Source organism: Canis aureus, chromosome 31, assembly GCF_053574225.1.
Source record: "Canis aureus isolate CA01 chromosome 31, VMU_Caureus_v.1.0, whole genome shotgun sequence".
Taxonomy (NCBI): Eukaryota; Metazoa; Chordata; class Mammalia; order Carnivora; family Canidae; genus Canis; species Canis aureus.
The window spans coordinates 6,765,881-6,786,653 of NC_135641.1; the positions used below are offsets into that span (position 1 = coordinate 6,765,881).

The 20,773-nt window shown below is 34.9% G+C and overlaps 1 long non-coding RNA gene across 17 annotated transcripts in view; it reads right to left on the minus strand.

Annotated features, from left to right (window-relative positions):
• Positions 1-4,479: 4,479 nt before the first annotated feature.
• Positions 4,480-20,773, minus strand: part of LOC144302287 (uncharacterized) — an 80,201-nt gene continuing 63,907 nt past the window's right edge. For 15 of the 17 annotated variants that reach the window (XR_013369143.1, XR_013369131.1, XR_013369130.1 and 12 more), the window contains 2 exons: positions 6,165-9,693; positions 4,480-5,725 (listed from right to left, as the gene is read on the minus strand). This is a non-coding gene — a long non-coding RNA (uncharacterized LOC144302287). The remainder of the gene's footprint in view (positions 5,726-6,164; positions 9,694-20,773) is intronic. The other 2 variants (XR_013369138.1, XR_013369139.1) reach the window with 1 other exon arrangement.

Consider the following 20,773-nt stretch of genomic DNA (forward strand, 5'->3'; position numbering starts at 1 on the left):
ACACTCTCCCTCTTCAGCAGCACACTCAGTATTTCTGAAATCTCATTCGTCTAATGCTGGATTACAGGGGAGGACTCTTAGGATTCATACACTTAATTTTGCTTCCTCTTCAAGATCTGCATGTCTGTGTCATTTGTCAGCTCCCTTTTTTATTTTGATCCACATTCCACATATTTGGCATGTTTGCTTTCTATCTGCATTCAAGATTTTCACCGTTTCCTATTCCTACTAAAGATATTTTCTTCAATGTTTGTTATCATTTTGTTGATTTGGGTGGGTTTGTGGGGATGGGCTTACTCTAGTATGATTAACCAATGTTTTTCCTAATAAAAAATATTTAAAATATTATTTTCTACTAAATCGTATGTGGATATACAACGTTGGAGCATGTGTAAAATACAGTTAAAATGATAAGAACTCATGAGGTTTCAAAGAAATTAGAACTATCATTTACACACTTTTCTAGTCAGTGTTAATTCAGAAGAAATTATGAAACGCTGTGTTACCATAATGAGATTCAGAAATTGACCCTTTCTGGAGACAGCTCATATAGAATTCTATAATTTTAACTTTCTCATTAGCTCATATTACTTTTTACCTCCTCCCAGAAAAGAACTTCTTTCAAAAATTTTGCCTCCAAGACTTTGTTTCTTACACCTCAAATGCTATCTGGGCCCACTCTTTTGCTTGGCTACTTTTAACATAAGGTTCAGCTTTTTATTCTCCTCTTCTGGATAAACTTCCCTCACCACCAAGTCCATGACTCTAACTGGCTTTAAAGTCCTTGAAAACAGGATCTCATCTCTTTTTTCAACATGTCTGCAATGCCTAACAAGATAATAACAATGAAACATCTCTATGTGATAATGTAAAGATATTCAAGAAACAAATGAATGAGTAGATGAATTAATTCTGTAGTTACTCCTTATGGTAGATTGTGATACAATGCCTGGATCCCCCATTAGGAACAAAGGATTTATATTCCAGCTACTGGGAATGTTCCTAGATTATAGCCCCCAGCTGCATGCTCTCTTTTGGATTATCTAATTGAAAACAAGTTTCCCACCAAGGTCGCATATCCTTCCAAGAGAATACTGCATATAATGACTAATAAAAATTAGAAGCTCAGTGATTTATGGCATCACATCAAAAGGTATAACCCCTTGCATAATTGGAATAGCAGAGAAGTAAGAGATGGGTGATATAAAGAATATTTGAACAAATATTGTTTGAGCTTTTCCAAATTTATTTTTAAAGATTTTATTTATTTATTTATTTATTTATTTATTTATTTATTTATTTATTTAAGTGAGAGAGAGCACAAGTGGGGCTGAGGAGCAGAAGGAGAAGGAGAGGGAGAAGCAGGCTCCCCACTGAGCAGGAAGCCTGGTATCACAACCTCAGCCAAAGGCAGACTGAGCTACTCAGGTGCCCCTGAAATTTTACAAATTTAATAATAAGTACAAAAATACAAATATGAGGAATCAATGAAGTTGATGCAAGATAAACACACCACCCCACTCACAAACTTAAAAAAAAGAAATTAGCATTGAAGCCCTTCATAAATGAATACCTTAGAAAAAGTGAATAAGGGAGAAAAACATAAAATCATGGAAAAGAAAAATAGGTACCCATACAACAAACCAAAAATGATAATTATAATTATTATATATATATAACATTGTTATATATATGATTATATTTAATATAATTATAATAATTATTATTGACTTCAGACGAGAAAGTCTGAAAGTTCAAGCCAATTTAGTTCTTTGGAAATTACCTTGGCTAAAGAAACTGGCTTCCTTTGAAAGTCACACTTATTTCCAATGGAAGCCTGTGATTTTCCTTAGCTGATTACGACTGAATAATGCTGGATTATAAGGGCCTGAGTTTCATATTCCAAAAAAAGAAAATGCCAAAAGACCATCCCAGGTCCAGAGATCCCAGTATAGTCAGCTAGACCTTTATTACAACTGCATCACTGCTCAAATTCTCCCTAAGCCCTCACCTGCCCCCTGTCACAAGTAATGCCCAAGATAATTTCCTCATAAAGCTTCTGCACGTGTTAATCTCTACCTAGAGTCTGTTGCCCAGGAAACCACCTTGCAACACTGACCATGCTCCTTATCTTTGTTTCAATTTTTTGCATGTGTTGTTATTCCTGGCAATAATCTGCAGTTACTCAAAATTGTGTCCTTTATGTGGTTCGCAATAATACCTTAGATTTTGTTTGTCTACTTCTCTCTTTTTATTTATTTATTTATTTATTTATTTATTTATTTATGATAGTCACACAGAGAGAGAGAGAGAGAGAGAGGCAGAGACACAGGCAGAGGGAGAAGCAGGCTCCATGCACCGGGAGCCCGACGTGGGATTCGATTCCGGGTCTCCAGGATCGCGCCCCGGGCCAAAGGCAGACGCCAAACCGCTGCGCCACCCAGGGATCCCTGTTTGTCTTCTTCTGAAATCTGTCCACAATCTCAGCTTCATCACTTCCACTGTAACTTTTTAAAAGGAAAAATAATAATGTTGTAAAACTCCGGAGTTGGTTGAAACACCTAAGGCCTAAGGCTAACTTAACCCAAAGCTTTATGTTCTAGGTTTTGGCAGTTGGTAACATAATTTTGAGCAAGTGCATAAATTATTCACATTCTGAAGCAATATTTTCTTTTGTTTAAGGAGGGTAAATGATTTTCCTTACCTTGCAATATTTGTTGAAAGGATTAAAGGAGATATTGCAGAGAAATCACATTTTCTGGCATCTAATAGAAACTATAAAATTACAGCTATTATTTTTCTAAAATCTGAGAGTTAGGTAGCCCTGGTTAGCCCAGAAGAGCAGAGACTCTGATGTGGGGTAGCCTGGGTTCACATGACATTTTTGCCACTGACTTGTGCAGCCCTGGGGAAGTATATGTCTGTCTCCATCTGAGTTTCCTAATCTCTTATGTGATGACCACGACAGTCTGTCTCTCACAGGGCTAAATGGGATTAAAGGAGGAGATTCATAAAATATTCAGGATCATCCCTGATATAGTATAACCAAAAAGAAACAAATAGAAAATTGCTACATTATTATGGGTCAAATTGAAATATTTATATATATATATATATTTAAATTCAATTAGCCAACATATAGTACATCATTAGTTTCAGATGTGGTGTTCAATAATTTATCAGTTGTGTATAACACCCAGAGCTCATCACATCCCATGCTCTCCTTAATGCCCATCACCCAGTTACCCCATCCCCTCACCTACTTCCCCTTAAGCAAGCCTCAGTTTGTTTCCTAGAATTAAGAGTCCCATGGTTTTTCTCCCTCGCTGATGACTTCCCATTCAGTTTTCCCTCCCTTACCCTATGATCCTCTGTGATATTTCCTATATTCCACATATGAGTGAAACTATATGATAATTTTCTTTCTCTGATTGACTTATTTCACTCAGCCTCATATACTCCGGTTCCATCCATGTCAATCTAAATGGTAGGTTTTCATCCTTTCTGATGGCTGAATATTACACACACACACACACACACACACACACACATACACACACATCTTCTTTATCCATTCATCTGTTGAAGGACTTCTCAGCTCTTCCCACTGTTTGGCTATTGCGGACATTGCTGCTATGAACATTGGGGTGCAGATACCCCTTTCAGATCACTACATTTGTATCTCTAGGGTATATATCTAGTAGTGCAATTGCTGGGTGGCCAGGTATCTATTTTTAACTTCTTGAGGAACCTCCACACTGTTTTTCAGAAAGGCTGCACCAGCTTGTATTCCCACCAACAGTGCAAGAGGGTTCCCCTTTCTCTACATCCTCACCAACATTTGTTGTTTCCTTTATTATTAATTTTCACCATTCTCACTGGTGTGAGGTGGCATCTCATTGTGGTTTTGATTTGTATTTCCCTGATGACAAGTGATGCAGAGCATTTTCTCATGTGTTTGTTGGCCATGTATAGGTTTTCTTTGGAGAAATGTCTGTTCATGTTTTGTTATTAAGTTCAGTGTTCACAACTATGAATAAAACAAACTTAGCCAATGCAACCCTAGTTAAAATGTAAGTCTTATATATCCCTAATATTTACTACTATTTTAAATATAAATCAATATCAATCAATTAAAAGACAACTCTCAAGATGAATAAGGGCATTGCTTCAAAGCTGTTAAAATGCTCCTCTGAAAGCATGCCCTTTCTTTCCAAAAAATTTTGCTGTATCATATGTTTTCTTGAAACATTAAAGCACAAATAGTAGAAAGAATAAAATCAGTCATTATTTGGTGGACTTATTTTACCCAATTAATATTTCTTAGGAAAAGTTAAGTATTAAAAGATATCTTATGATATTGAAAACAAAGATTTTGAACTCAATTTTTCTGCTCTTGTTTTATAGTTCAAGCTTTAAGTTAGAAATAATGAAACTATAACATTCTGAAATATTTGACTTGTTATTCACTATGTAAGATCAAATCTGGACACTTCCTCTGACTTTACATCTCACAACAGTCCTGATTGGAATAACCTGCAAGCTTGCAGTTCTCAAAGAAGTTATTGATTGACTTCACTGAGAGACCAAGAGACCACTGTTCTCCAATACTTTTTAAGCACAAACTAGTTACTTTCTCATACATAGAACCTAAGTCTGAAATAAAAGCAACAGGAAATTTTCCAGATTATTGGTTTATTCAATAACTTTTAAAACCATTTTTTTTAAATCATTGTTGTCTAAAAGTTAGAAATTGAAAAATTAATACAAGGGGTTATTTACACAGAATTTATACTCAAACTGGTTAGCATATCTCCTAAGAATTATAATTATTTATAAGAAAATATAAAACAGTTTAAGGAAAACAGCTTGTGTGAAAATAAATACCAATGTATACTCTGGCACACTAATTACTCTTTGGAGAGAAGGGTAGGATTTTAAATATATTTTTTAATTTTGGTCAGTTCCTCCAGGGTTAGATGACTGTGTCTGATGTTACCTGGCAACAGTGAATTAATATTTTTCAAATATCTCATGCTAAAGATCTCCAGGAGTTATACAAGGTCAGTGAGTCAATACGGTTTCCTTTTCAATTCTAAACCATTAGGAAGTAAGTTAGATGTCTGGTATATTTATTGCCAACTATTTTAAAATAGACTGTGATAAGTGTAAGGAATTCCTTGTGGATGTTGGTGGTGTATGATTTCTTCGAGAGAGGAAGAAAGGCTGAAACCAATAGGATCATTAGCTCATCCATTGGAAGGATTAAAAAGAAATAGGGACAGAACTAGAAAAGAAAGAAAGGGATGAATGGATCCCTCGCTGCTCTACAAATACTTCTTAGCTTTATGGTAATTTATTAAGTACAAGAGATAAACATTATAAGAACCTCTATTTTTTTCATGTCTTAAATGTCGGCACACCCATTTCCTCAAAATTTAACTATCACTCTGATAACAATCCCTTTAACCTGGTTAATTTCTCCCAAGACCTTGTGTTTCCATCAAAGGCAGGAGACCTTGTCAGTTCATGTGGGTTGTTTACTACAGCAGTAGGCAATTTGACATACAGCAACAACAACAGAAGTTTCAGTAACACATTTTATGAAAAAATTAACTACACTATAAAATCCAGGCTCTAATCCTATCATTTCAAGTTGAAGTGGATCATTATGAAATCAAACAGATTTGAACTTTGCTTGTATCTGAAGAACAATTCCAGTTAGCTGCAATAAAAAAGAAAGTATGTTTGAATTAATGGGAGAAATCATTCCAACCCAGCAAAAGAAATATTAATAATCCCACTTAGCCTCTAAGTGTATAAATGTTCTCCCACTAAAAGACATTTAAAAAGCAATGTACATTTAAAGGAGGACACAGAATTGCACCAAAGTAGTACCTGTACTGCCCAGATATGCACAATAATGTTCTTTTAATAAATAAATTAGAAGAAAACAAGCAATAAAATATATTTTATTAATGCTGTTCAGTTGGAGAAATAAAAGAGATTTGCAGGAGAAATGAAAATCTTCCTTAGCATATCAGCCAAGGTAAACTCGATGACCAGTCCATTGAGTACCATTAAGGCAGAATGACCTCTCCCATTGACTCTGCTCTGAAGCAAGAGCAGCAGGACACTGAACAAGAAGGAGAGTTTATATGTACCTGGCTGCTGGCAGGTCGACAGTTTAGGGTGGAACTGCCATACACTCCTCCTCTTGGAAATTAAAGGCAGCGACCCTTGGGAGAATGAGTAAGGTCTACACCTTCATTCCATTAGAAATTCAAAATATAACACTGACTTGGGGACCAGAGAAAGAATAAGTGTCAGTGGGATTGTAACAAATGGAAATATTCAATCTATAACTAAAGAAATGTAACCTTACTGCTTCCAGGTTATGCATTCTCCATGTGATTCCACGTGGCACCAGAAAATCATCACAGACGAGAGAATAATTTATAACAGTCATTCACTCTCAGTGGCCTCAGTGTGATTGGTCTGCATGTAATGTTGGCAAAGTATGTATTTAAAACAGCAAGGATAGATATTTAAACACACATACATTTCTTTCCTAAGCATCTAACATCTGTTTGTTTGTGGCCCAAATCCATTTTAAATAGATAAATGAAGAAAATTAAAGTTGTCCAAGGGGTCACAATAAGTATCACAATAAGTTTATATTCTAAACATGTATTTCAGAATTTAAAAATGCACACATAAAACAGAACTCTAACCAGAGAAACATAATACACTCTTTGAGACGGAGGTAAAAGGATATTCGTAGGAGACATTTGGCTATTTATATGGCAGTACTTGCTGAATTGACCATTTGTGTAATTATCTTACATTCCAAAGTGACATAAACACACTGCCCCTTCCCTCAAAGGACAAGGGTATGGCCTTTATGCACAGCCTTGTATATATCTAAGTTATATAAATAGATTTAAATTATATCATCTGCCCTGGACCTTATATAATTTCAAAAAAATCAGGCATTTATTAGATTCCCTCTATTTTACTCCCAAAGCCAATAATTAAAAACTATGACCTTGGAAATCCTCAATAAATATGTATTAAATGAATAAAAGGGGAAAAAAGGACTTCAGTCAAGTACTGTAACCCAAATCATACAGTGAAATGTTTTTGAATCCCATGAAGGGTTTATAATAGGAATTCATCATCGAATCACATTATTAAGCACCCAGGTGTGCAAGGCAGTGTGTCGGGTGCTAAGTGGAGCATAATGAAATCAGTGTGAAATCAGTTCAGTGCTGTCCTGAAAAGAAAAATTATAATTTTAAGTAACATTTGCAGAAGTAAAAGTCTTACAGTCCACCAGGCATATTCCTTAGAGAAGTAACACATGTACTGTTGGGAACATAAAGGTTTGCAACTTCCAACTAGATGCTTCTAAAACATATACACTTCTAGATGTGTACCCAGGGAGAACTTGATTTTATAACAGAGTGCTCAGGTTGAACATAAAGCCAATCTTCGATTGTCTGTGGATAGTGCTGCTTTTATTTCCTTATTTAAAGCTCAATCAGAAAGGGTGGCAGAAATGCTTATTTAATTTTACTTGCACATGCTTCTGTCCACTCAGGTGGCGTCTTATAGCTACAGGGTAATGGCAACAGAAATGGTGCTGTGTGACTTTTGAGGATGGGTCTAAAGTTTGGCATAGCTTCTGTCTGATTTTCCTAGAATATGCACACCTGTATCCAAGTCACCAGATTGTGAAGAAGCCAAAGCCTACAGGGAGATGCTCACATGGAGAGGCGCATGCAAAGAAGTGCTATACCCCAGCTTCCAGCCATGAGTGACCAAACTGTCCCACTTCAACACTGAACTGCCCGCCACCCAGTAAGTGGCTCTTCTATCCCCAGTAGAGCCATCCCAGCTAATGCTGTGCAGAGCAAAGATAAGCCATCCCTTCCGAGCCCTGGACAAGTGGAAGATTCAGAAGCAAAATTAATAACTATTTTTAAGAAGAAACTGCTGGAACTGACCGTCTATGTTAACTACTGCTGGTTTGCTAGGCATCAGACAGTATCTGGGCTACCGAGTTTTATAGACATAAAATTTGGGTCCTTGTGTATGTATGTACACATATATGTGTGGATTTTTTTCCTTTGTTGAGGGTTACAAGAGTTGCTGTTCAGTATCACATGCAGAACAAAGAACAGTTCTTTTTTTAAGGAGGGAGATAGATACATAATTAGAATGTGGGAAAGCTTCTCTGAATTCCCATTATGATTTCAAATCCCAACGTCTTTCATTCTACTTTTAACACAGAGTTCATTGCTATCTTTGAAATGTTTGATATTCCAAGAATACATGCAGATCAAAATTTGAATTTTGTATAAAATTTAAACAGCTCATATAGAGGAGGGGTGAAATAAATTGGCTCAGGCTGAACCATAGTTTTAATTATTCCATAAACCAGCTGGGCAAAATTGCAGATGAGTTAATTTTACCAAATCTCCCTCCATTCATCCATAAGTGGGCATAATGACTAAATGAAGCCATATACCAGAGACATAAATCCAACTTGTTAAATGGTGACCACTATTAGGTTGAGGGGATTATCCACTATTCTACATTATTTGCATGCTTTAGCTCCTATATTAATGTAATACATTGGAAAATTAAAACTGAGCCAAGAATACATGAGTCTCATATGGGTGAGAGAGGAGAAAGCATGTTTTATTTAATGTAAAAGGTGTCATCCATCAGCCCATATTTAATTCAATGGATAGATAGGAACAGCCAGCTGACCACACGATTGCTATAGATCATGATCTGTCATTTCTTCCCCAATTTGGAAACTTCCTCCTCAGCCTTTACTCAAATCTCAAGTGGGATCCTCAAGACACTTAAATGCCACCACTACTTAGTTGAGGAAAATTTATTCTTAGAAACTCCTCCATGAATATAAATCAATGAAAGCAAAGATTTATATAAGCATAGACTTGGGGGCAGGGAGAATGACATCATTTGTCTTCTCAGAAATGAATTCCTACTGTATCAATTAAAAAGCATTCATGTGTCTTAAAACAAAACAATGGCTTACTATTTTTCAGAAGAAAATAACACACAGTGTCACTAAGAAAAAGTAAAGGATTAACTTAATGTCCAATAAAACAAGAGTTTCCTTCTAAACTTGAGATTTTATCCTCACTTTTAAGAAATGTTGGGTCTGTAGAGGATAAAGACTAGATGGATTTAATTAAAACAAAGAAGAAAACCAAATGCATTATCGTTGTATCTACAGTAGTCTGTACCCCCCGGACATTTTGACTTGTATTCCACTTTATCTTGTTTCCTAATTTCACTTACCTTCTCACAAAAGAAATTAAATAGTTCTATAGACAGTAAGGTCTTAAACTATTCATGATCTTTATTATCATTGAAAACACTTGACTCCTCAACAGGCCAGGGCCTGCATGGACAGCACAGCCTATATATATATATATATATATATATATATATATATATATATGTCACCAGGTCACCACTCTGCTGGACCCTTTCTACCAGGAGGCAGAGTTCCTGAGGCAAAGATGGGAAAGTGCTACTCATTGGTTTCCTGGGAGTGTTTCTTGTTTGATGGCTACTGAATGTTCCTCAGCATCATTGATTGGTTTATGTGAGGGCAGGAATGGTCCAGGGGGAGTATGAGCAGCACCAGGCCTGAGGAGGATAATGAAGAAAAAATGAGGAAAAGGCTATTATTTCCTTGCATTAGTTTGGCGGTCAACACTAATGCCATTTTGCTGTTAGTGACCATGGCTTCCTCTCTTGGAAAACACTAGATCAGAAGATAAAAAAAAAAAGAGACATAGGAGAATTGGCTCTCTTCACTGTTGTGTCTGTTATTAACTTTCTTCTAATCTAATGAATGCTCAGAGTGAAAACGTTAGAAAATACATATTAAAAGTAAAATGAAGTAAAAGAACGTGTGGTCCTCCCATACAGAGATCAGTACTGCTCTTCCTTTGGAGCATCTTTTTATTTTATGTTATATGTGAATACATGGTACTAAAATGAAGCAAAACAAAGCACACTTCACATTCTCTCTCTGGTCTAGTCTCTAAGTTCCTCCATACCATAAAGGTCTACCACCCATATTCCACCTACTGTCATTATTAACTAAATATGTTCTACACATTGTTATCAATAGTTACAATAGTTATATAGTATTTCTTTGAATGAAAACACTTATTTATATTTTTTATGATATTGGTCCTCCATTGTTTGTATTGTGCCCTGGTAGTACCGAAACTTATTTAAAGCTCTGTAGAAAGGCTTGAAAAAATTTTGAGTCCTGCGCTTTGAAGGTGTTGGTCAAGCCCAAATCAACTCAATCAGAGCTCAGTGCATTGTCTGTGGCCATGTCCACCTGTTATGCAAAGCTACATAACATTTTTAACATTCACAGTGCTCCAAACAAAAACCGCATGTGATTTTACTCCTGCCTGCATGACACCTACAGACTCTTGACATTTTCCTTTCTCCCTAGCATTGACCTTCTCTCATTTCTCACGGCTTTCAGCAACTACATGTTATTTTTTCCCCATCACATAACATGTCTTCACTTTCTTCTCATGATTTCATTCTGATGAGAAAATACTTCTGATGATTCTCTGCAGAATGAGCTTTTCTACCCAACATGCACCAAATAATGCAGATTGGATGATGTGATGATCTCTCTCAGATCAAATTTGAATGAAATAAATCCTCTTTTTATAACAGGCTGTGAGAATTGGCAGGTGAATGGTGTTGGTTACCTAAACAACACTTCTGCTCTGTATTCTTTATAGTCATGTTCCTTTCAAGATTTAATCTCTGGATATTAACACAAGCTGGCTAGGGTTAGATATTGGAGAATCTCCCCATGGCAAGACCTACCACCAAAACATAATTCTTCCAGGTATGATGATTATGTAAGACCCAAGTATATTCCTTTTCTAAAGGGTTTGTTTTTATGTGGTCCTAAATAACTGTACATTAAACACACTCAGCTTAAAACAGACATTATTGTGACTGTTTGCTGTTATAAATGCCTCAGTTAGTGATTCTCTTTGTAAATGACACAATTTAGTGCCTTCTGCCCAAACATATCTGAAAAAGAAAACAAGTCCATCTATTTATTGATGAATTTCCCCAATGATATTATTAAAAGCACTGGTTTAATTCAATTTTCCTGTTGTGATGCAACTAGTTTTGCCAAGACAAAAAAGGAAAGCAAGATTTTAGTGCAAATCTGCTCCTAGGTGGCGAATATTCAGAATGAATGCCTTCCCTTTTCTCACCAGCTCAATTTGAAGTTTTCATGTTCTCTCAATTTACCCAGAGATTTTCACAACTTTCCAATTGAAGCTAAATGACAGAATGCATCGATTTGGAACCAGTGTAGATGAGTGGAACCAAGGCATATAAGAAAGGCGGTTGGACTTGCTTTGCTCTCCCTAAATCCCCCCCAAAAGAGCAAGTGTTCTGACACCTTTTCTTTTTTTTTAATGCAGAAGCAGACTTGAATGCCAAAGCCGTACTAGTTCTTGTTCGCACGTGGGTTGCCAGGTTACATACATCATCCCATCTGATTATTGGGGCAACTCATTAGAATGTGAGCTATACAAGGATGAGGCATTCAGATTTGGGCTGATTGAATGAACTTCAGGAGCAGGACAGGGAAGGTTTCATTAGTAGAGTGGAGAAGAGCAATAAGATTCAATTTAGCACTAAGGACTGCCTTCTCTTTGAAATTGCTTAATTCCTTCATCCCTAGTTATCTCATCAGGAAAGTTATTATTAGTGAAAATAAATAGGATAACATTTATGAAGTGCTGAACACACAAGCCTACAATCTATTGAGTACACAGTATATGTATAGTTGTTATTTCATTATCGTTTCTAATTATTAAAGATGTTGTCATATATGACAGGACCTAAGCAATGTAGGTTAAATTGTACCAGGCACAGAATATGATTGACTATCCTGGGAAATTTAGAAATTGGGGATACCTGCATGTGTTATTTGGGAAGAAAATCTTTGGGATTTTTCAGGAAATTTAAAATGGACCCATGATCATAAGAAAAGATTTTTCTTGTGGTCACTGGAAGTAAGGAAATTGTTGTCTCTTAGGGTCAAAGAATAGGTGTCTTTTCCCAAAAAATAACTGCAAGGGGAATTGTCATTAGAAATAGTAAGTCATTTTCCAGTCGAAAAAATAGATTATTTTCAACTGAATAGAAAAATATACATACTGGTACTTTACGACTCTGGAGCTCTACCAGTACTTTGCAACTCTGGAGCACTACACCAGTAAATTATATTTATTTATAAATTACAGAAGCTCAAAGCAAACTAAAAATCTGACACAGGAGCAGAATAAGCTATAAACCACAGAGGAGACACCAACAGAGAATTCCAAGACCAAACGAGTGAGGCCACTAGGCCTTTTTCAAAAACTTGTAGGAGTGTTGGATAGGTTTAGAAGGGGATTCTGAGCTGACTGGAGAGATTTTCCTGAACAACAGACACCATGAAACCTCAACAGACACACGGCAGAGGTGGTTTTGAAGCAGGAGAACATTGTCAAGGAAAGGAAAAGATGACTCTGGTTACCGTGGAGCCATAGGAGGTGAGAGTGTGAGGCAGCTCATGAACAGAGCTGCAGGAAAGACTCCTGCAGGGAACAATGTGTGCAGTGCCTCAAGGGAGTAGAGCATATGCCGCTAATTTAGCAAAGTTGAATTATACAAGGTCCTCCAATAGAATGGAGCTTACTATCTGGGTAAGAGAAGAGTTGTATACTTGTTTCAACCACAGATGAATTCATTCATTAAACCGATATCTACGACTTGCATCCCAAAGGTGTTGGAATGGAACAGAAGCAAAAACATGACCTTCTTAGTGCTTCCCTGCCAGTGCGGAAAGACAATGATAATTAAATAAGCAAATTCATACATAATGTGCCAGGTGGTTTCTGTGCCAGTATGAAAAATAAAGCAGAGTAAAGAGATGGATTTGGAGAGAATTATTAGAGATGTTCATCCTGCTAAAATAATTTTAAGCAGACACAGGAATGAAATGAGTTAGCTTGGAAGGAAAGGCTAGATCCAAGCACTTCTGATGAATCGTAAACTGAAGATACAAAGGTTACCAGGTCTTGCTTGGACAGTGGTAACATGCTGTAGCTTGTGTCTCTACTACTTATTTCATTTGTATTTAACCCTATATTACATACAAGATATACACAATCTTACACCCAAATTTTTCATCTTAGTACAGTATGTTATTAGATTTTAACTCCGTATTTTATTGGTGAGCTTGAAGGTGTGTCTTTCTTAGGACTTAAAACTTTTGCTAAAATAGTTGCTGGCCTTGCAAATGTATTTTTTATATTAGCTATGGCCTAAAATAGACATAAAAAATTTGTGTATAGGGCATTCTTAACTAGAAATGTCTGATTGTATTAACATTTAGAGTTGAAATTTCCAAGGAATCCTAATAATCTTCTATTTATCACTATGCAGAGAATGTTTCTCAGTAAGATACAAAATGTACCTTATCTGTGTGAGCCACAGGTACTAGCTACCTATTTTTTTTTTTTTTTTTTTACCATTTACAACAGGGGAAAATACACTTTGTAGAATGTTATGATAAGCTAAGAATCAGATGAAACATTAAATAAACAACAAATTTATCCATAGCAAGCTTTTGTTCCTCTAAATCATAAGGAGTCTATTCCAGTAGTATACACATGCAAATTCAATGACAACACTAAAAACCATTTCAGAAAAAAATTGTGATGCTATTCAAAGGATAGAACGTTCTGCCAGAATGTGGTTTTAATTTATAGCATCAGATAATCTTTTTTCTCTGTAATACACCCAGAGCTCTCCTTGGAGCAGAAACTTCATTTGACAGACATTAGAACGACTAAATTACTTTCATCGTGTAAATTCAGTGTATGCTTTGAATTCTATTATTTCATACCATGTAAATATAAAATGAGCATCTTATTTTTACCTTTAAACTGGAAAAAAATTTTCCAAAAAGCTTTAGTATAGACACAGTTGTGTCTATAAAATAAAAATATACTTTGTAAAATTGAAATTCGAGGGTAAAATAAAGAGAGCAACTCTTCGAACATGCCAGGAATATCTTGATCTCAAAGAGGAAGGCAGCCCTGGTTCGCTATTGGCTCCTTTTGTCTTATTTCTGGTTCTCCCTGAGGAATGCGCTGCAGTTACAGAAAAGGCCAACAGAGGACAAGAGCCAAAGAGGATGAACCCACACCAGGTATTTTTCATTTGACCCTCATATCTTTAATTGATATTTTTAGAAGTCTTTAAGAGAAGTCTTAATTACATAGTTTTTTTTTCCTAACAAAAAAGCATAAATTACACCTATTAAAGGAGTTTTAAAGAAAATAATTGTTTAGTTTCAGTGGTAAAACTTAAATAGACATGCACCAAGCAAAAATATTCTCCAGTACTTCTTCCACACCTTCTGAACAAAATCTCAAAATGTACTTTAACAACAACAGCAAAAAACTAGTACCTGGAGTTGATACTATTGGAAGCCTATTCCTACTGAAAGCTTCAAAAAGAATGTGGAAGAAATATTTATGGAACACTGCACCTCTCAAAAGTAAAATATACTTTCTTTTCATATCTGTAGGATTTGTCTTTGTGAATAAATTAAGAATTTTAAAAATAACATGATCGAAATAGTATGTTCTCCGAACAAAATCCTCAAAGATATTTTTTAAAAACCTCAACTACTGGAAATTCAAAACACACTCCTAAATAATACATTGTTCTGTGGATATCTAACAAAGATTGGAATATACTACAATTTGAATGGAAGTTCAAATACAGTATATAGAAAGTTGTTGAATTTAGCTAAAACCATGTTTATTAGGAAATTAATCACTTTAAATACTTACATTATTTGAAGGGCTAAAATAAGTGACCTATGGTGCTATCTTAAGAACGAGGAAAGGGGAGAAAAATAAATCCAAATTAAGTAGAAAAAAGAAAATAATAATAACAAGGTCAATAAAATATAGTACAAAAAATAGAGAAAATTAAAAAGACAAAACAGATTCCTTAAAAAGACCAACAAAATCTATTTTAAAAAGACCTAGCTAGACTAATTAAAAAGAAATAAATAGAGAATAAATTGTAAATATTAGAAATGAAAGTGGGGGTGGATATTACTATAGATCGTATAAACAAGGAAAGGATAATTGTAAACAACTTTGATAACAAAGTAGACAACAAATGATAACAAATTGGAGAAGCTGGATGAAATGTACAAGCATGTTAAAAACACAGCTTGCCAAAGCAGAAGATGGAACAGAAAATCAAAATGGCCTTACATTAAAAAAATACTAATTACATTTGTTTTTAAAAGAATCTTCCTATAAATGAAACTCTAAGCACACAGAATTTTAATTGAGTTCTGTCAACTACTTAAGTAAGAAATAAGACCAATTTATACAAACTTGTTAGAAAAGAAAGAAAACTTTGCCAGTTCATTATATGAAGCCAAAATATGTCTAATACTAGAGGTTCCAAAAAATAAAAAAATTATAGGATAATTATCAACCAACGTCCTTTATGAATATTTATGGAAAATACCTAACACAATATTAATATATCAAAAAGAGTGATGATTAAGAAGGAGAATAAATCATGGCCTAGTAAGTTATTCCCAAGAATTCAAAGTTGTTTTCACTTTCAAAAGTCAATTCCCACCACAGGGCATGGCCAAACACTGCATGAACTCTGTCTACCTGGATGACCTAACAGTATGCTGACTTCTAAATTGCATATCCCTTATGACTTTCTACTTTACTCAATTCAGTGCCTAAGTTATAGTTACTTCCTAGAATTTTTCATCATCTAAAACTACCTTGGATCTGAAATTTTTAAGACCACCATCTAATTAATTAACTGATTTTCCAAATATATCATTCCTATTCTTTTTTCAGTCTCTAACTTAGATTCCAAAGCTGCCATTTCAGGCGCTCCATTCAGGATAACTGAAATATCATTCATCTGCCTCATGAATGTTTTCTGGCTATAGTTCCATTCTAGGAAATCTAGTAATCTTAGTCAATGCTTGAAACTAATCAGTTTTATGCAATATGGAAAAAAATTATACAATCACAGATGTGTGGTAAAACCTAAATTCTATCCTAAGCAGGACCTTCACCACAAATAAACAGAACTTACAAGCAAGTAAAACCCTTGGCATTCTACTTCAAAGAAAATATAAATCACTAGACTGTAATCTCCTCAACTTTCCATCATCAAATATAAAACAATTGAAATACGTCAGCCCCATCATTTCTATATGACAATGGAATGAGATTCCATCCACCTACCACAAAAATCCAACTCTACCATATGCTATGGTATGCTGATTTCCATATCCTGAATTCCCAGGAAACTCTTTTTTTTCCCATAATCTGATTTCATACCAGTTTGCCCTAGTATCTCATGTCTCTTGTTAAAACAATATCTCCATGAATCCCACACACTTCTCTAGGTACTTGTATTTCCAACCTTCATTAATAGTTGTCTATAATAGATGCTGTCTCCACTTTGCCATTATCAAATGTATTTCACTCCTTTCACTTCTCATTTTGATAAAGTAGCTCTAAGTATAAACATAGATATCATCATCATGAACCCAGTGGACAGTGTTTAAAACTCATCATCATACATTGGTTTGCCAAATGTGTCCATTTTCTTTGTATTGAAGTTGACTACCTTCTTTCTTTATTGTTAGTGTTTATTGAACTAGCTTCTTTACTTTCCTTTTGAAACTGTAGTCATGATTTCTTTTTCATTTAACAGTGAAACTTGGCTTTCATCAGATATTTATCATGGGCTATTTTACCTCTCTCAACATTCTTTTCTTGGCACTTCATAATAATCCATATGAATCCTATTTCCAATCTCTCCAAATATAGCCTCCATATTATTAGCCCCATCTTAACCCACTCATATATCCACCTCCTACCCCCAATTTTCATATAGATGCCTCAAATATCAATACATCCCAAATCAACCTAATATTCTTTACCCACTATAATGTATTTTTGTTCTATTACTTGAGAAAATTTAAAAAGAAGCACAAATAGTATAGATTAAGACTCATCAGAAGTCTTCTAGAGTATGAGTAAATGAGTAGCCTTTGAGATGTAAGCAAGCTCATAAGGAGTTACAGATGGTGAGTAAGCAAGTAAATATCTCAGAAGACATTGGCTGAATCTATAAGATATGTTAGATTTTAACAGTAAGTTAGCAATCTGTAAGACCTGTTGAAGATGTATATGATAAATGGGATATATAATTTAAAAAAACAGATGAGACAAAAGTGTTACTTATAAACAGAACAAATGGAAAGATCAAATTATAAATTCTGGATCATGCCACTTCCAGAGAAACTGCTATCTTCTCCACATCAGCCATCATTTGGGGACACTGCTTATCATCCTTTTCTGGCCCTATGTCCTAAAAAAACTAAGATGATATTTAGAGCTATTCACAGGCTCATTGGAAAGTGACAACTGGTAAACATACTTGACCAATACAGCATGGGTTGACTCCAGGTTCAACTTGACTGCTAAACCACCTTCTTTAACCTCAATTCTGCCCCTAATGATCACACTGTCAGTGGCGGAAACCGGTGCATCTGAAGGAGATGGAACCTATAAGCATTGCATAACACAGGATGCGGGTAGCATGTTCTTTCTATCCTTTTGCACCTCATTCTAAGGTTGCTAACTCACCCCATCTCTTCCTCCTTGCTTTGCTTTATGCGTTAAAAATGAATTAAGTGAAGCACATAATGTTAGCAACTTAATCTAGTCTGTGAACATTTCCAAAATAGCCTGTTTAATAGTACACTTGGGAAGCTACTGAGACAATTTTCCATACAGCACTCCCTACCTCAATTCCCTCTATTATATTTTCTATCTCTCTAAATGGCACCAACATTTATATAAACAACTCTTCTTTTAGAAGTATTTCTAACAATGGATGTTATCGTTGCAGTCTAGGATTTGTCATACTTCCATTCCTCAACCCCTGCCTGACATTTTTGAGTTGAGTTACCTTTTAATTCACACTGCCTTTAATTTGTTAGAAATTAGTTGAAAAATATTTGTCTACTAAAGTACACTATACATTCTGTGAAGCAGAGGCCATGTCTTCATTTCCAACATTGCTTTACTAACATCCATCAGAGTGCTTGGTACTGATAAATGCTGTCTATATTCTCCTTTGCTACAGAAATGCTGACTAGTCTTCCACATAGTAGGAATTTATAATGTGTGCAGAGCTGCCTGGACCAGAAATAGTTTCTAAAGGGGATCTGGGGTAGAGTGCCATTTTTGCCTTGAAAGGAACGCATTGCCACTGTGACAGGACACATTGATAATAGTAATAGAGGTTGAAGTACAGGTTATCTTTTGTTAAAAAAGAAGTCACTTCATGCTGGGAAACTCGACATGCAAATGAATGTAACAATTTCATTGAAAGTTCAACCTTAATCTATTTTGAATGTTAACCCAGATGGCTAAGGGATATTTTTTTAAATCTTCCCTTTTTTGTCTCCACGATTAGAAGCAGCTCTGAAATTATTAACAATTGATATTCCCTACTTCAGTTTTCCCATTATAGAAGTGATTAAAATATTCAAGTAAATTAGTATTTCTAATTAAGAATTAGAAAAATCAACTATGTGAGGAAGCTTTGGTGGGATCATCATGTCTTTTTACACTTTGAATTTTAAAACAATTCTTTCCACACACCCCTATAGAGAAATCTATTTATACATTGGAAACCTTGTGCCAAAATAATAATTTGAGGCAAATACTTGTATTTTCCAATGTTCCATAGGAAACTGACTATTTAAAAAATTAGACAAAATGTTAGTAATTAACTGAATGATAATGACTCTTACTAAAAATAAGAAGTGTTATTTCTTGTGTGTGTCCACATATGTATTTAATTTTGAGTTAATTTAACCACAAACCATAAAATGTGAATTCATTATGATGTGTTAATGTGTCTGAATCTTTCAGCTACCTTAAATGAGGTAAAATCTTAATTCCTTTCTTACATTTTTTTCCCAGAGAAATATGACTTTATGACTCATTTTGTTCCTCAAATGAGAGTTTTCACAAATATAATTCCTTGGCACCCCTCTTTTTTCTTTTTCATGTTTCCAGTGATCATATCTATTTCAAAATCTTCAGCTGAGAGTCAACTAACTTTCTACTGAGTTCCACTTTTATGTTTCCATATGACTGCTCCCATCGCAATTCCTAAACAACAACAAAACCCCAAGTTCAAGGCAACCACAATTGATCTTACATTGTTACACTATGTTAGAGTAGTATTCCTGATTCACAGTTCTGACTGTTCTATCACTCCGCTCAGAAGTCACATATTGCTTATCATTTCTTATTAAAGAAAGTTTCTTATTTTCAAGGAAGTCCACAAGTCATTCCTAAAAATCTCTTATTTACCCTTACCTCCACTTTTCACTACACGCCTTTAAGAATTCTACCTTCTAGCCAGAAAGCAGATGTGCCTTCTTCATGGGAACATAGAACAGTTTTCCATAGATCTGTGGCTTGAATCACCCACTCCATATGTTTGAAATGACTTTCTAAATGCACCTAAAATTGTGATATTTTATCCAAAGTTTAGCATCAAATTAAATGCACTTTTCTTTACCCTGAATGTACCAGAAAGGAGATAGAACTTCCTCTAAGCACCCACAAACCCTGTGTGCTTCATTTAGACTTCTGACCACATCCTGCCTTGTTAGCTGGTTCTTCCTTCTTTCACTGCCTTTGCTACTTTATAAAGTACAGAGACTAGGGACATTATCTTATTCATATATAAATTCTTCACAGAACCTAAAGCTGTGATAAGTAGCCGAACATCTTGCAAGCACTCAAATATTTATTTGTTGAATAAATGAATAATGCAGCATGTACATAAAAAGTGAAAGAAACAACATCAAGACTGCTTCACAAATGCATTAACCATCAAAGAGTTGAAGATGCCAGTAATCATACACTCTGGAAAACATTAGTTCCCTATAGTTTCTTGAAGTTTACTGAGATAACTTCATTATTTTTAAAAACTGTTTCTAGTTCATATCATTTAAAAGCAATAACATATTTAAATATGAAATACATATACATAATTAAAAATCCAAAAGATACAAAATAAAGTGGGCCCTAACATAGTTTCTCAAAGCCTTTCTCCAGTCCCACATGCCATTCCAAAGGGGTGACCAATATTACCAATTTCATGTATTTTTCCAAAGATAATCTATGTCTATACAAGTTTAGCTCTGTGCATTCTTTTGCCCTTTTATAAGAGTAACATAGTTATACACGACGTCCTGCATCCGATTTTTCCCCTAAAGAATCATTTTGGAGATATATTTAATATACATACTATCTTCATTGTTTATAATGTTCTTTAGTGATTATACCATAATCTATCACTACTGATTAGATATTTATTAATAAACATGCAGAGTTTTTTCCATTCTGCTGCTATTACAAAAACTTACTATAATGAATTATTTTTGTACATATTCATAGTAAAACTGTAAAATAAATTCCTTGAATAGGAATTACTGACCAAATTGTTTATTAATATTATTTATATATATCACCAAACTTTTGTGCATAGATGCTGTATTATATATTGCTATATA